Here is a 15,058-nt window from a genome sequence, read left to right on the forward strand (position 1 = left end):
TCCCAGAGGGCCCCGCGCGGGCCCCCCGGGGGGCGGGGCGGGAGGCGGGAGCGCAGTCCGCGCGCGGGCGGGGGCGGGGCCGCGCGGGGGCGGGGCCTCTGCGGGGGGCGGGGCCTCTGCGGGGGGCGGGGCGGGGTCTTTGCAGCGCCCCCGAGCTCCGAGCTCCGAGCTCCGAGCTCCTCGCGGGGTCCCCCCGCCGGGGGCGCAGCGCGTGCGCAAGCCCCGCCCGCACAGCTGCGAGGCCGCGGGACGGGATGGTGCAGTCCTCGCCCCGGGTTTCATCATTCCGGGCCCGCAGGTGCCAGTCGCGCCTGCAGTCCCTGCGCACCTGCACCCCCTGCCGACGCCCCTGCAAGCCGCTGGCATCGTCCTGCTCGCACGCCTGCGGGCCTGCGGTCCCCCTCCCACGCCCGGCCGAAGCTGCAGGAGGTCCTGCTTCCCTCCAAGGCTTCCCGGCACTCAGGTAGGCGCTGCTGCATAGTCGTTGAAGAATGAGCGCTCAGCACAGAGCGACCATTACTCTTGACAAAGGTGTTCCCAGGTAGGCAGGGGCACCTGGGTCCCGCAGAGCGAGCTCCGGGCAAGAGCCAGCGCCAGAAACCAGAGAGTACCCCTGTCTGGGCTTCAGGCTCTCTATCTGCAAAGTACATGGAATGAGGTGACGCCTTAGCTCCCTTCTCGTCTTGGAAATTCTGCATCTAGGTGTTTTTTAGGCAGAAAAGCAGCCCAAACCTCCCTCACCCCAACGAACACACACACTCCACATTAGATTTGTGAAAGTAAGGGGCAGGCGGGCACCTAAAAAACACAGCAGTGTAGGGGAGGAGGTGCTAGAAAATCTGGGTTTGAATGGAGATAAATGTAATCACTCACTCTTGGCTGACTCTGAGCATGTTACTGAGCGTTTGTAAGCTAAGTTTTCCCATCTGTAAAGTGGGGTCACGCACTCATCTCACTGTCTGTGATGATAGTTAGGGGAGGCGACCGTTAAAAAAGCCAAGAGTTTGGAACCTGGTGCTGTGGGTCACTCTTACACATCCTTGTCAAAAGAAGGAACGCCATGCCCTTGGTTTAAATACATTGATTGCCAATAAAGGGGAAGGGGGGATGGAGAGAGCAGCAGAAACGAAAGATGTCTCTGAATATTCCTGTGTTAGGAAACTGGCTTTCCCACAAAGGAAACTTATTCGGGCTCCTCATCAATGGTTCCGCCCCCAGCACCTAGATCTATGCTGCTTCCTTCCTGGCTTCTGTCCCAGTGGACAGGGACGCAGTCCTTAGAGTTTGGCTTCTCTAAGGACCCCGCTGCCTTCAACACCATGTTCTCACCTACTCTACCCAGTCGTGGAGCAACACCCCCACCCTTGCCAAAGGGACATGCACTTCCTGTCGTCTCCACCCACCCGTGATCAGAAGGGGCCGGGGAGCTGGGAGGGTAGATGGGTAGAGAGAGGTGAGCACAAATCCGTTTGCAAAACTGGGAAAAACAATGCCTAGCACGCAGTGCATCCACGTGGGCTCGCACGTCATCATTTAGGAAACAAGTTAATGTCTCAATTATGTCCTTTGCCAATCTGTCGTGGTTGTGTGAGAAGGAAGCTCCCTTTCTTTCCTGTGAACCACACTTTTCGGTTCACGAAGCGCTTTCATACTCATCACCGCATTTGAACCTGATAGACCTCAATGAAGTGAAACAGGCAGGCGTCATCCCCATCTTGCAGACGAAGCTCAAGGGCACCAAGTGACGTGTTCACGGGGCACAGTCAGGTGCAGAGCAGGGACCGATTTCCAAGCCCGTGCTGCAGCCCATACACGCAGGGACCAGGCTCGTGTGGCTTTCGGGGTTTGGGATTTGCACAGGCATTGCAACGCGCTGAGCCCAGGAGGGCTTTGGGGTGGTAGCTACGGAGGTGATGATGGTGGTGACAGCGTGAACTTTGCCCGCATCTTGCCCTCTAGACCCGACTAGGGAGGGGGCAGGAGCCGGCCTCTAAATATCGCAAATAACACCTGATGGAACAGTCACGACAGTCCCGCCTGTGCGCTGGACGAGAGCTGCAGGAGCACAGAAGCCCTTGCTGCCCCACACGGCGGGGAGTCACCTGCTTGCAGGATGCGGTGCCCAGCGTCGTTCCTTAGCGACTTTTGACAGAGCACCTCCTGCATGTCCGGGGCCGGCGTGGGCTCTGGGCCGCAGGGTCCCCGCCTCCACACAAGTGCTCGGGCAAGGCAGACCCCCCTAGATAAGCCCACGCGAGCTGCCCGGTGGGAGGATGGAGTTGCATGACGGCCCAGCCGTCTGAGGGAAGGTTTCCCAGCGAAGGCAGCCCAGGAACTGCCGGGAGGCGACGAGCAGGGTGAGGGGCGCAGCCCCAGTGGGCAGGGGGCCATGCAAACAGGGAGCCAGGAGAACTCGCCCTCAGCCTCGCCCTCCCAGCGGCCCTGCCCTGGGTGCCCTCACCCCGCAGGCCCGGTCGGGGGCTCGCACAGGCCTTGGGCAGGAGGGGACGCCTCGTAGGGGGCTTGGTGTTGGGGACGGGGCCCCCCAGGTGCAGGCCAGGTGCTGGGGTGACAGCGGGGCAGGCCTCGGGCAAGAGGGGCCGAGCTGGGAGGCCAGAGTCGGGGGGGTGAGCGGTTAGGACTGGCGGCCTCCACCCGAGTGTGCAATTCTGGGTTGTGCCCACAGAGCAACCAGGAGTCTCCGGCAGCTTCGGGGACGGGCCACGGCGTGGTACTGGTGCTTACAGTCCTGCTGCGGAGGGTGGACTGGGGCAGGGAGCTGGGGGCGCGTGGGGGGCCGTGGTGCTGCCGGCCTGGGCTCTCCTGCACCCCGGAACCTAGTGAGCACCGTGCCTCGCTCACCTGTCCCGCAGCCTGGGTGGAGCGAGTCAGGTGGACTCCAGAAGGCCCAAGCTCCCGCGGCGGGTGCGGGGCAGCAGGAGGGGGTGTGGCCCGGGCAGCCCCCGGGGATGCAGAGGGTGCAGAGGGTGCAGCGCGGCCGTGGCGTCAGCGGGTGGGAACCCGACGGGAGACGCTGTCCCACAAAGAGCGGCGGGCTTGGGGGTCATGGAAGGGGCGCGAGGTCCTCCGGGAGGTCACGGGGTGCCGGAGCTGGGGGCTGGGGGACCTGAGGGAACCCTCGCTCCTGGTGGGGCTCAGGGCCCTCGACCATCAGCTGCCTCGGCCCGGGCAGTGGTTCTGCGCAGCAGCCCCCGCGTGTTTGCCTAAAACACGGATGCCAGAGTCCAACACGCGGGCTCCGGGGCTCTAGAGCTGGGCTTGCCCAGGGACTTCCTATCATCAGGGTTTTTCTTTTAAGTTTTGGTTCTTAAGAGAGAGCGTGAGCAGGGCGAGGGGCAGAGGGAGCGAGACCCTTCATCAGTGCCCACGCCCAGCCCAGGGTCTGATGTGGGCTCCAGCTGACGCCTGAGGTCGTGCCCTGGGCTGAGGCCAAGAGTCCGCAGGCACCTGATCACCGCCCGGCGCTCGTCCCACAGCCGGGTCTCGAGGTGCAGTGAAGTGGAGGACCACAGGGACCTCCGCAGCACCCGAGTGGGAGGAGCACAGGTGGGAGTTCCGGACTCTGCTTCTAGGGTTGTCACTAATGTGTCCCACGACCTTGAGCCAGGGCCACCCTCACCTCGGCCTCCTCATCTGCACAACTGCCTGCACGTCCCCCTGATTTCCGAGCCCCCGGCTCCAGCTTGAAGGCCTTCAGTCTCCTCTTCCAGCCACCTGGCTCCCTCGCGGGCACGGTTGCAACCTCTGCTCGCTGTGCCTCGGTTTCCTTACCTGTCAGTGTGGTGACGACAGTGCCTCCCTCAAAGGGCTGCTCAGACAGAGAGAAAGAAATAATATATAATTATAAATACAAATATTCATATATGATACATATTATAAATATTATCTATAATATAAATATAATAAATATAAATTATAATAGAATTATATATGACAGTACTTTTATTTATATTTATTTTTTGACATATAACAGTATTTTTAAAACAAGATCTAGGGATCTCTGGGTGGCGCAGCAGTTTAGCGCCTGCCTTTGGCCCAGGGCGCGATCCTGGAGACCTAGGATCGAATCCCACGTCAGGCTCCCGGTGCATGGAGCCTGCTTCTCCCTCTGCCTATGTCTCTGCCTCTCTCTCTCTCTCTCTCTGTGTGACTATAATAAATAAATAATTAAATAATTAAATTAATAAATAAATAAATAAAAACAAGGTCTGGCCGGTGTTATTAAAGAAAAATTTTGCGGGATTGACTTCCACCGGTCTGTTTTGGCATGCTTCTGATAATATTGGAATCCTCTGGATCAATGACAGCCGGAGCGCATACTCTGACGCGTTTCCCACATGTTGGGCCCAGTTCAGTATTTATTGCCACCGTAGCGACGGACACCAGTTTTGGGCAACATGGCGCAGTATTCCCGTCCAGATTTCCTCAGGGTTGGGCAGTTGTTGGCGAGCCGGCCAAGTGCCCCTAAATTGATATTTTTACTTTTTTTAAAAGATTTTATTTATTTATTCATGATAGAGAGGCAGAGACACAGGCAGAGGGAGAAGCAGGCTCCATGCAGGGAGCCCGACGCGGGACTCGATCCCGGGACCCCGGGCTCACAACTTGAGCCGAAGGCAGATGCTCAACCGCTGAGCCCCTTAGGGATCCCTAAATTGATATTTTTAAAGTTTCTTTTCCTTTGGATATTAGGGTAGATTAGAAAGTCTGAAAGACCAAACACTCCGTTGCTAATGGTGGTTATCTTCGCGTGGTGGGCTTATTGGTGACTGATCTTTCTTTTCGCTTGATGTATTATCAATGTTTTAAAAAATAAAAAAATAAAAAAATAATAAATAATAAATAATAAATAATAAAAAAATAAAAAATAAAAATAAGTTTAAAAAAAAGGCAAAAGCAGCATGACCACATTATAGGGAACTGTATACACAGAGGAATTGAAGGCAGGACTTGAGCAGGTATTTGTACACCAATGTTCAAAGAAGCATCATTCACAATTGCCAAAAGGTGGAAACAACCCAGACGTCCCTTGACGGACGAACGCGTGGGTAAACAACCTGTAATGGGACGTTCTCTGATCTCTAAAAGGAAGGAAATCCTGACTGTGCTGCACAGAAGTGAAACGTAAAGACGGGACAATGCTAAGTGGAAAGGACAAAGGCCCATTTATGCAAGCAAGAGAGAACAAATATTGTGATTCCACGTCCATAAAGGGCACGCAGAATAGGTAAATTTATAGAAGCAGGAGTTCCCAAGGGCTGGCGGAAAGGTCGAGTGGGAAGGTGTTGTTTAATGGGTATAGAGTTCCAGTTTGAGATGACGAGAACGTTCTGGAGCTGGATGGTGGTGATGGTTATGCAAGAACGTAAATGTGCCTGGTGCCACTGGGCCGTACACTTAAAAATGGTCAAAATAGTGAATTTTGTATTATGCATATTTTACCGTAATAAAAAATAACCACAAGGATTTCCTGTATAGCGCCAGAAAATGTGAAAAGGGAAACGATGTACGTCTCAGAAAGCCGAAGACTGCGGAGAGCTTCTGGGAGGTGGCCGCTCAGGCTTCTCCACCTCCCGCCCTCTCTCAGCCGCACACCTGGCAGTGCCCATCCTCGCCCTTCATGATTCCCTTTCTAACCAGAGGCCCCCCCCCTTTTTTTTTTGTAAGTCAGGCTTCAGGTTTTAGGAGAAAATTAGGGGTGATTTTGTTGAGATTCCAGCCGCTCTGAGTCAATTTGAGGCAAATTATCGCCTCCCTATGAAGCAAATATTGGTTGAGTTGAGCTGATAGCCGGGACACACACGTGGGTGCAGCTCTCCAAGTGACGTGCGAAGTGGGTTAAAGATAAATTCGTAAGGCTCCAAAGCCAAGCAGACCAGGCAACTGCAGGGGCGAAGCAAGGGTGACCCACAGAGATGGAGACCAAGCAGAGACATTTCCAGAAGCAGCGCTTATACCGCGGCGTTGCCTCGACAGCGTTTCAAGGCAGGGGCAGCGCGTGGTCCTAGCGACGGGCCCAGCCGAGCGCCAGCGCAGGGGGTGCTGGAGCTGAGGGCAGGAAAGGGTGTGGGACAAGGGGACAAGGAGCCAGTACCCGCTTCGGGCACTCATGCAGCCGCTCTCACCCGGACTCTTCGTGGGTCCACATTCCTTGGTTTCTTGTTTCCTGGTCCTGCAGGGGTATGAACCCCTGGCTCTACTCCTTCGGTCACAGACCTTTGGGAAGGATTTTAGAAACTGTCCAAGGGACCAACATAGAAAATCCTCAGCAGCCAACTCGGTAGCTGCAGCCACTCCGCCCCTTAAAACACAGACTAAATATTAAGCAACGGTTGCAATCAATATTCCCAGCCGGGGGGGGGGGGGGGCGGGGGGCTCAGCGGTTTGGCGCCTGCCTTTGGCCCAGGGCACGATCCTGGAGTCCCGGGATCGAGTCCCACGTCGGGCTTCCTGCATGGAGCCTGCTTCTCCTTCTCCTCTGCCTGTGTCTCTGCCCCTCTCTCTCTCTCTCTCTGGGTCTATCATAAATAAATAAATAAATTAATTAAATAAATAATTAATTAAATTAAATAAATATTTTAAAAAAAATTTTTCCATCTGGTTTCCTCTCCAACTTTTCCCAGATATTTTCTTCACGAAGCCACAGAATCCTTCGCCTAGAGAGGCTTGCTAAATAGGTTCAGGACCCAGGAACGTAGGAGATAAAGAATATCTATGCCGAGCCTTATGCTTTGTAGTTCTCGTTTCTTCCCTTAGCTTTTAAATGCTGGTTCTTGTGCGTTCTTCAGACCCCTCTGTGTTAGGGAAGCAAATGTGCTTCTTGTTTTTCCACTTAAGGAAATAGAACAGATGTTTACCTAGAACCTTATCTGTGCGTTTATCTGTCTCTCGTAGGCCGGGGTTAGCCCCAGGGGGCCTGGCACAAAGCTTCGTTTACATTCCTGCTGATATCTATTAAGCAATTTTAGCGTGTCAGGCGCTTTGCTGCATCGTCTCGGACACGCCCAGAGCAACACGGGGACACATGCACCATCGGGCTCCCCACGGCAGGGACGGCAATACCGGGGTTCTGAGGGACGGGGCGACCTGTGAGGATCAAGAGCTGAACTAGAACTTGGGACCTAGGAGGTTAAAGGCTTGGTCCCACAGAGCTGCCCCCGCGTGCCACTGGTCACAAGCAGAGTCCCCAGGCTACCTGCACGTGTGCCCCGATGGCTACAAACCCCGGGCCCCACAACCCCGTGTGTCACTCAGGCTCAGCCGTTATTAGAAGGACTCCCAGAGCTCAGGAAAGCACTGCCCTCGGGATGACAGTCTTGTAAAGGACACGACGCAGGAGCAGCACCGCGAAGGGGACGCGTGGGAGGCTGTGGGTCGGGGCCATGGCCAGGGCTGCCCGGGCGCCGCCCCCCCCCCCGCGCCCACCAGCTCGCCAGGCCTCCTCCTTCTGATCAAGGCTTCATCGGGCGGCTGGACTGCTGACGTCCTTGACCGTTGGACTCAGTTCCCTGGAGTCTCTGACTCAGTTCCCTGGAGTTCACCAGGCAGGGCTGAAAGTCCCAGCCTTGAGCCCTTCCCTTGCCGCCACCTCCACCGCCACGCCACCGCCACCGCCACCGAGGCTCCACCGCCACCGCCACTGAGGCTCCCGCAGGCGCCCATCAGCATGAACCCCCATGTGCTCGCGGGGACTCCCCAGGAATGATGGAAGCCCCTCCTAGTACTCAGGCTGCTCCAGAAGTTTTGGAGCTCGTGCCAGGAACTGGGAACAAAAACCAACTCCGTTTTGTTCTATCATTTTATTTCACTTTTTTTTTTTTTTTTTTTTTTGCATCGTGATGAGTGTCTCTTTAATCCCCATCACCTATTTTGCCCGCCTGCCCTCAGGTGGCCATCAGTTGGTTCTCTACAGTTAAGAGTCTGTTCCTTGGTTTTTCTCTCTCTCTCTCCTTTTTTTTTTTTTCCTTTGCTCATTTGGTTTGTTTCTTAAATTCCACACAAGAGCGAAATCGGGTGATATTTGTCTTTCTGTCACTGCGCGTTCCACATCCATCACACTCTCCGGCTCCAGCCATGTCTTTGCAAATGGCAAGACTGTGTTTCCAACGGCTGAATACTATTCCTTTACATCGACACCACATCTTCTTTATCCATTCGTCTGTCGACGGACACTTTGGGCTGCTTCCCGGGTTTGGCCGTGGTCCGTACGGCCGCGACACACAGGGGTGCGTGTGTGGTTTTGCACTTGGGGAGTAAATACCTAGTAGCTCTATTTTTAACTTTGTGAGGAGCGTTCATACTGTGTCCCAGAGTGGCTGCACTGTTTGCACATCCGCTGACTAGAGGGTTCCTTTTTTCCTCCACATGTTCATAAACACTCGTGGTCTCTTCTGTTTTTGATTCTAGCCGTTCCCATAGGTGTGAGGTGACATGGTGCTGTCGTTCTGCTCTGCATTTCCCTGACAATGAGTGACGCTGAGCATCCCTCCATGTGCCTGTTGGCCATCTGGACGTCTTCTTTTTTAAAAAATATTTTATTTATCTTTTTATGAGAGACACACAGAGAGAGAGAGGCAGAGACCCAGGCAGAGGGAGAAGCAGGCTCCCTGCAGGGAGCCTGATGCAGGACTCGATCCCGGGTCTCCAAGATCATGCTAAACCACTGAGCCCCCCCAGGATCCCCTATCTGGATGTCTTCTTTGGAGCAATGTGTATTTACATCTTCTGCCCATTTGTAAATTGTCTTATTTGTTTTTTGGGTGTTGAGTTGTATAGGTTCTTTACGTATTTTGGCTACTAACCCTTTATCAGATGTCATTTGCAAGTATATCCTCTGATTCTGTAGGTTGCCTTTTGATTTTGTTGATTGTCTCCTGTGCTGTGCAGAAGCTTTTATGTTGATGTAGTCCCACTAGCTTATTTCTGCTTTTGGTTCCCTTGCCTCAGGAGATATATCTAGAAAAATGTTGTTACGGCCAATGTCAGAGACATTACTGCCTGCACTGTCTTCTTGGATTTCAGGTCTCACATTTAGGCCTTTGATGTATTTTGAGTTTATTTTTGTGTGTGGTGAGAGAAAGTGGTCCAGTTTCATTCTTTTGCTTGTGGCTGTCCAGTTTTCTGAACACCTTTCTTGAATGTCTTTTTCTCATTGTATATTCTCTCCTCCTTTGTCAAAGATTAATTGACCATGTAACTGTGGGTTTATTTCTGGGTTTTCTGTTCTATTCCACTGATCTGTGTGTCTGTTTTTGTGCCAGTACCATAAGGTTTCCATTACTACCACTTTGTAATATAACTTGAAATCTAGAATTATGATACCTCTACTTTTATTTTTCTTTTTCAAGATGATTTTGGCTATTTGCTCTCTTGTGGTTCCATCCATATTTTAGGATGGTTTGTTCTAGTTCTGTGAAAAAAGGATATTGGTATTTTGATAGGGACTGCATTAAGTATGTAGATTGGCTTGGGTAGTATAGACATTTTAACGATATTTGTTCTTCCAACTCATGAGCATAGAATGTCTTTCCATTTCTTAGCATCATCTTGAATTTCTTTTATTAGTGTCTCCTAATTTTCAGAGCACAGGTCTTACACCTCTTTGGTTAAGCTTATTCCTAGATACTTTATTGTTTTTGGTGCAATTGTAAATGTGTTGTTTTCTTAATTTCACTTTCTGCTGCTTCATGAGTACTATATATGAAAATGCAACAGATTTCTGTACGTTGATTTTTGTATCCTTCAATTTTACTGAATTCATTTATCAGTTCTAGTTTTGTTTTTTGGTGGAGTCTTTTAGATTTTCCTACATAGACTATCATGCCATCTGCAAATAATGAAGGTTTTACTTCTTTCTTACCAATTTGGAAATCTCTTTTTTTTTTTTCCCTGTATGTTTCCTAATTGCTGTGGCTAGGACTTCTAGTATTATATTGAATAAAAGTGGTGAGAATGAACATCTTTGTCTTGTTTCTGACCTTAGGGGAAAAGCTCTCAGTTTTTCACTGAGTATGATGTTAGCTGTGGTTTTTCAGATAAGGCCTTTATTATGTTGAAATATGTTCCCTCTGGACCGGTTTTGCAGAGGGTTTTTATCATGAATGGATGTTGCACCAAATATGAATTGTACTATGTCACAATAGCATATAGATGAATCCTGGGTTTTTTAAGCCATTCTCCCAACCTATGTGGTTTTTTTTTAATTCAAGTATAATTAATATACAGTGTTATATTAGTTTCAAGTCAATCTATGACTTAAAAAAATATTCTATTTATTTATTCATGAGAGACACAGAGAGAGGCAGAGACACAGGCAGAGGGAGAAGCAGGCTCCCTGCAGGAGCCGACGTGGGACTCGATCCCAGGAGCCCGGGGTCACTTCCTGAGCTAAAGGAAGATGCTCAACTGCTGAGCCACCGAGGTGCCCCTATCTATGACTTTTGATTGAGAGTTTAGCCCATTTACAATAGCGGAATTACTGATAAGAAAGGACTTACTATTGGCATTTTGTTATTTGTTTTCTGTTTGTCTTGTAGATTATTTTTGTCCTTCACCTCCACTATCACTGCCTTCCCTTGTGTTTAGTCAACTTTCATAGTGACCTGGTTTGATTGTCTCCTTATTTACTTTTGTGCATATTCTATAGATAATTTCTTTCTGGTTTCCATGGGGATTACATGTAACAACCTAATGTTAAAACAGTCTATTTTAAGTAATCTCTACACCCAGTGTGGGACTTGAACTCACAACCTTGAGATCAAGAGTCTCACGCTCTAATGCCAGAGCCAGCCAGGCGCCCCATAGCAGTCTACTTTAAATCAATACCAACTTAGCTTCAATCACATATAAGAACCACACTGCTTTACAGCTCCATCTCCCCACACTTTGTTTTTAATGTCAGAGTTACATCTTTATGTACCTGTTAACATGGATTCATGACTATTCACAAGGAGGAACTGGGAGTCTATACTTAAAGAACTAACACCTTGACCTTCCAGCTGCCACGTGCTGGTTCTGGACCCCAGCTTTTCTTTCTTGCCTCAGACTCAGGCACTCAGCTTGTGGGATTTGACACTTGATTAGATGCTGTGATCCCAAGTGCAGAGCTCCTCATTCTTATGGCATCAGGACCCAGAGGACAGAAGCTCTTCGCTTTTGAAAAGTTCGGGGAAATAGAGCATAGAAAAATAATATATCTGAGAAAAAAGCAAATCCTACAAAGACTGGATGATCTTGTGCTAGTCCAGAAGACCCAGGTCCCTACTATGGTCGGGGTTTCACAGAGGTCAAGAAAGGCTCCAGAGGATTCCATTATTTAAGGGTCACTTTAATTAAGGAGAAGAAAAGGCCAATGCAGGGTACAACAATTGTGATATCCTTTAATTTATTTATGTATTTAGTAAATTTTTTTATATAAAAATGTTCAAACTCATAGAAAAGTAAGACACCCATATACCCACCAACTAGATTCAATGACTGTTACATTTTTGCCATATTTACTTCATTTAGATATAAATACTTCATCAAATCAAAGATGCCATTGCTTGTAAGAGGCCCCATTATTTTATATAACAATAAGAAAAGAGAAAACACTGCCATTAATTGTTTAAGCACCACCAATTTCTAAGATACATTCTAATTTCGGGGATATTAAGATATAAAAGAAGTGTGTCTAGAGATTATGTATTATATAACTCCATTATATGAAGTGTTACATCAAGTAAAACTAATCTGTGGTGAAGGAGATCATCAAAACAGTGGTTCCCTCAGTGAGGGGCTGGAGAGGAGATTAACTTGGAAGAGGCAGGAGGAAATTTTCTGGGGAAAATATTCTGTATTTTGATAGAATAATGGCATTTGTCAAAACTCATTTCACCGTAAGACTTAACATCTGTATATAATGCATAATATTGTAAGTATTATACCTCAGCTAGAAGTCAATGGGGCACCTGGGCAGCTGAGTCAGCGAAGTGTCTGACACTTGATTTTGCCCAAGTCGTGACCTCTGGATCCTGAGCTCGAGCCTTGCGTTGGACTCTGTGCTGAACACGGACTCTCCTTAAGAGTCTCTCTCTCCCTCTGCTCCTCCTCACCCTAACAAGGAAAACTTAAAAAAGAAGAAATTAAAATAACAAAACATGACTGGAAATTTGATTTTTTTTTGATAAAACATTTTAAAAGTAAAATTACAGTAAATTCTTTAGCAGGCATCTCTAAAAAATAAGAGCATTCTACTATACAGCTGCAATGCCATTATATCATATCTAAACATTTAACAGTAGTTTCATAATATCGTCTTTGGTCCATATTCAAATTTCTCTAAGTATAATCATCTAAAATTTTATATTTGTTGTTTGTAAGCTTTTTATTAGAAAATAAAATACATATACAGAAAACTACACCAAACATACATAGCCACCACTTATGACAAAAGGTAGACCTGTGCTGGCCACCTCGGGAGGAATCCATATGTTTCATCTCAGTCACAACCAACCCTTTTTCAAAGTGACCACAATTCTAAGCAAGATTCCCTGAGTTTCCATGTGCCAATAGCAGGTTGGTTGTTTCCTTCCTTACCCTTTATACTCAGTTGGATACTAAATCTTTGGCTCACATTTTCTTTCCTGGACATCTTAAATATGTGACTCTGTTTTCCTCCACCATAAAGAAATGCTATTGAAAGTCTAATGAAAATCTAATTTTCTTTCCATTATAATTCACTTGGATCTTTGACCTAGTTACAAAAGGGGCCAATTTTATTCTTTTTCCTTTAAAGTTTAGAATATGTCTTAGTATTTGTCTTTCTGGGTCAATATTTCCAGTTTTAAGGTATACCTTTTCAAAATGTCGTTTCAAATCTTTATTTTATTTTTTTTTTATTTTGGAGGAGGTGGAGGGAGAGGGAGAGAGAGAGAGAGAGAATCTTAAGCAGACCCCATGCCACCCAGTGTGGAGCCCAATGAGGGGCTCGATCTCACAACCCCCGAGATCATGATATGAGCCAAAATCAAGAGTTGGACACTTAACCAACTGAGCCACCCAGGTGCCTTGTTTCAAATCTTTATTTTAGGAAAGTTTTCTTGAATTATAATTTTTACTATTCATCAGGTTCTGTTGGTTTTGTTTTCATTTGCAGTTACTCTTAATGTAACATATCTTATTTACATGGCTTCAATACACTTTCTCTCAAATTCTTTTTCTTTTTCTATTTGGAATTTAAAAACCATTCTTGTTTCACCTTCTATTTCTCAAATATCCATAGTATGTATTCACTCTTGTTTTGTTTTGTTTCTAGTTTAGCTTTATTTCTGAATGAAATTATTTATTCTTGATCTCCCCTAGGTTTTGTCACTTAATCACAGTCTTTTTCTAGTTCTAATTCGTGTTAATCTTTGATATCTTAAATCTTTTGAAGTATCTCTTAGCCAGTTTTAAAACACTAGTTTATATTTTTCATCAGTTTTGTTGAGGGCAACTTGGTCACTTAGCTTTATGACCCCATGTTGCTTAAACTATTCCAGCCTCATCAGGCCTTCTCAGAGACCCCTTGTACTCCCCCACTACTGGAGCCAACCGCCACTTCGACTGCCTGGCTCGCATTAGTTCGCCCTGCCTTCTGCGAATACAATTATCCAGCCCATTAGTTGCCCTGTTTCCTCCCCCTGCGTCCTCCTGTATAAATGTAAATATAATGCGGGTCCTACGGAGGTGCTGCCGGCTGTCCTCACTCTCTTGTATTTCTGAATTTTGTGGGGATTCGCCATCATCTGACTTTGTTGTCGATCGGTGTTGTCCATCGTTGTTTTTGGATTTAGCATCTAGTTACTCTGGTTTTTTATTTGTTTGTTTGTTGGATGGATGGATGGATGGATGGATGGAGAGAGGATTCAGGGAGATTAAAAAACTATGCCACTGTTGTCTCTTTCCAGAATTGTCATGGAGAGAAAAAGAGCCAGGAGGGCTCAGGAATCAAATTACTATATTTTCATCAAGACCATGTGTCTGCTGGGGCTCCCGGGTGGCTCAGTCAGTTAGGCATCTGCCTTTGGCTCAGGTCATGATCCCCGGGTCCTCGTATTGAGCCCCGCATTGGGCCCCCTGCTCAGTGGGGAGTCTGCTGCTCCCTCTGTTTGTATTCATTCTCTATCTCAAATAAATAAAATCTTAAAAAAAAAAAAAAAGACCACGTATCTGAACCAAGGTTAAGTGTGAACAGGAGAAGGTGGTTCCAAGAAGCAAGCTATCATATTTTTTAATTCTATACCAAAGAAGAGAAACACAACAAATGTTCACTATGTATTTTATATAACATTTCACTTCAGGGGATCCACTATTTAAACAACAAGTATGGTAGCTCTTCCTCGGTGCTGCCTGCAGCGGTGACAGCCATCTCCTACTTGGCCTCAGACCTCTGGTGAAGCCTAAGATCATTCAGGAAAGGACCAGGAAGTTCATCCAGCAACCAGTCAGACCCGTATGTCAAAGCTAAGTGCAGTAGGCGGAAACCCAGAGGCATTGACAATACAGCGCACAGAGGATTTAAGGCCAGAACTTGATGCCCAACGTTGGTTACAAAAGCAACAAGAAAACAAAGCAGGTGTTGCCCAGTGGATTCTGGGAGCTCCTAGTCCACAGTGTCAAGGAGCTTGAAGTGCTGCTGATGTGCAACAAGTCTTACTGTGCAAAGATCGCCCACAATGTCTCCTCCAAGAACCGCAGAGTCACTGTGGAGAGAGCAGCCCACCTGGCCATCGGAATCACCAAGCCCAATGCCAGGCCCTGCAGTGAAGACAGTGAATAGACAGCGTATGTGTGCATCGTGTTTGTGTTACTAAAACCATAAAACTACCCAAAAAAGTATGATCATGCAATTACACGACTTGTCCTTTAACCCTATTTTAAAGTTAACTTTTAATTATATGAATGATTTACAAATACATTCCTTTCTAAGAGATTAATAGAGAGTCGTGTAAGGCTAAAGTTCTCTTTGACCACCTCACCAACCCAAATTCCCTGGCTATGTTTTGATGCCTGGCTG

General features: G+C 48.0%; 1 pseudogene; it reads left to right on the forward strand.

Annotated features, from left to right (window-relative positions):
• The first annotated feature begins 254 nt into the window (after positions 1-254).
• LOC129520471 (60S ribosomal protein L32-like) lies at positions 255-14,852 on the forward strand (annotated as a pseudogene).
• Positions 14,853-15,058: the final 206 nt, after the last annotated feature.

The sequence above is a fragment of the Nyctereutes procyonoides genome, unplaced genomic scaffold, assembly GCF_905146905.1.
Source record: "Nyctereutes procyonoides isolate TBG_1078 unplaced genomic scaffold, NYPRO_anot_genome, whole genome shotgun sequence".
In the NCBI taxonomy this organism is placed as follows: Eukaryota; Metazoa; Chordata; class Mammalia; order Carnivora; family Canidae; genus Nyctereutes; species Nyctereutes procyonoides.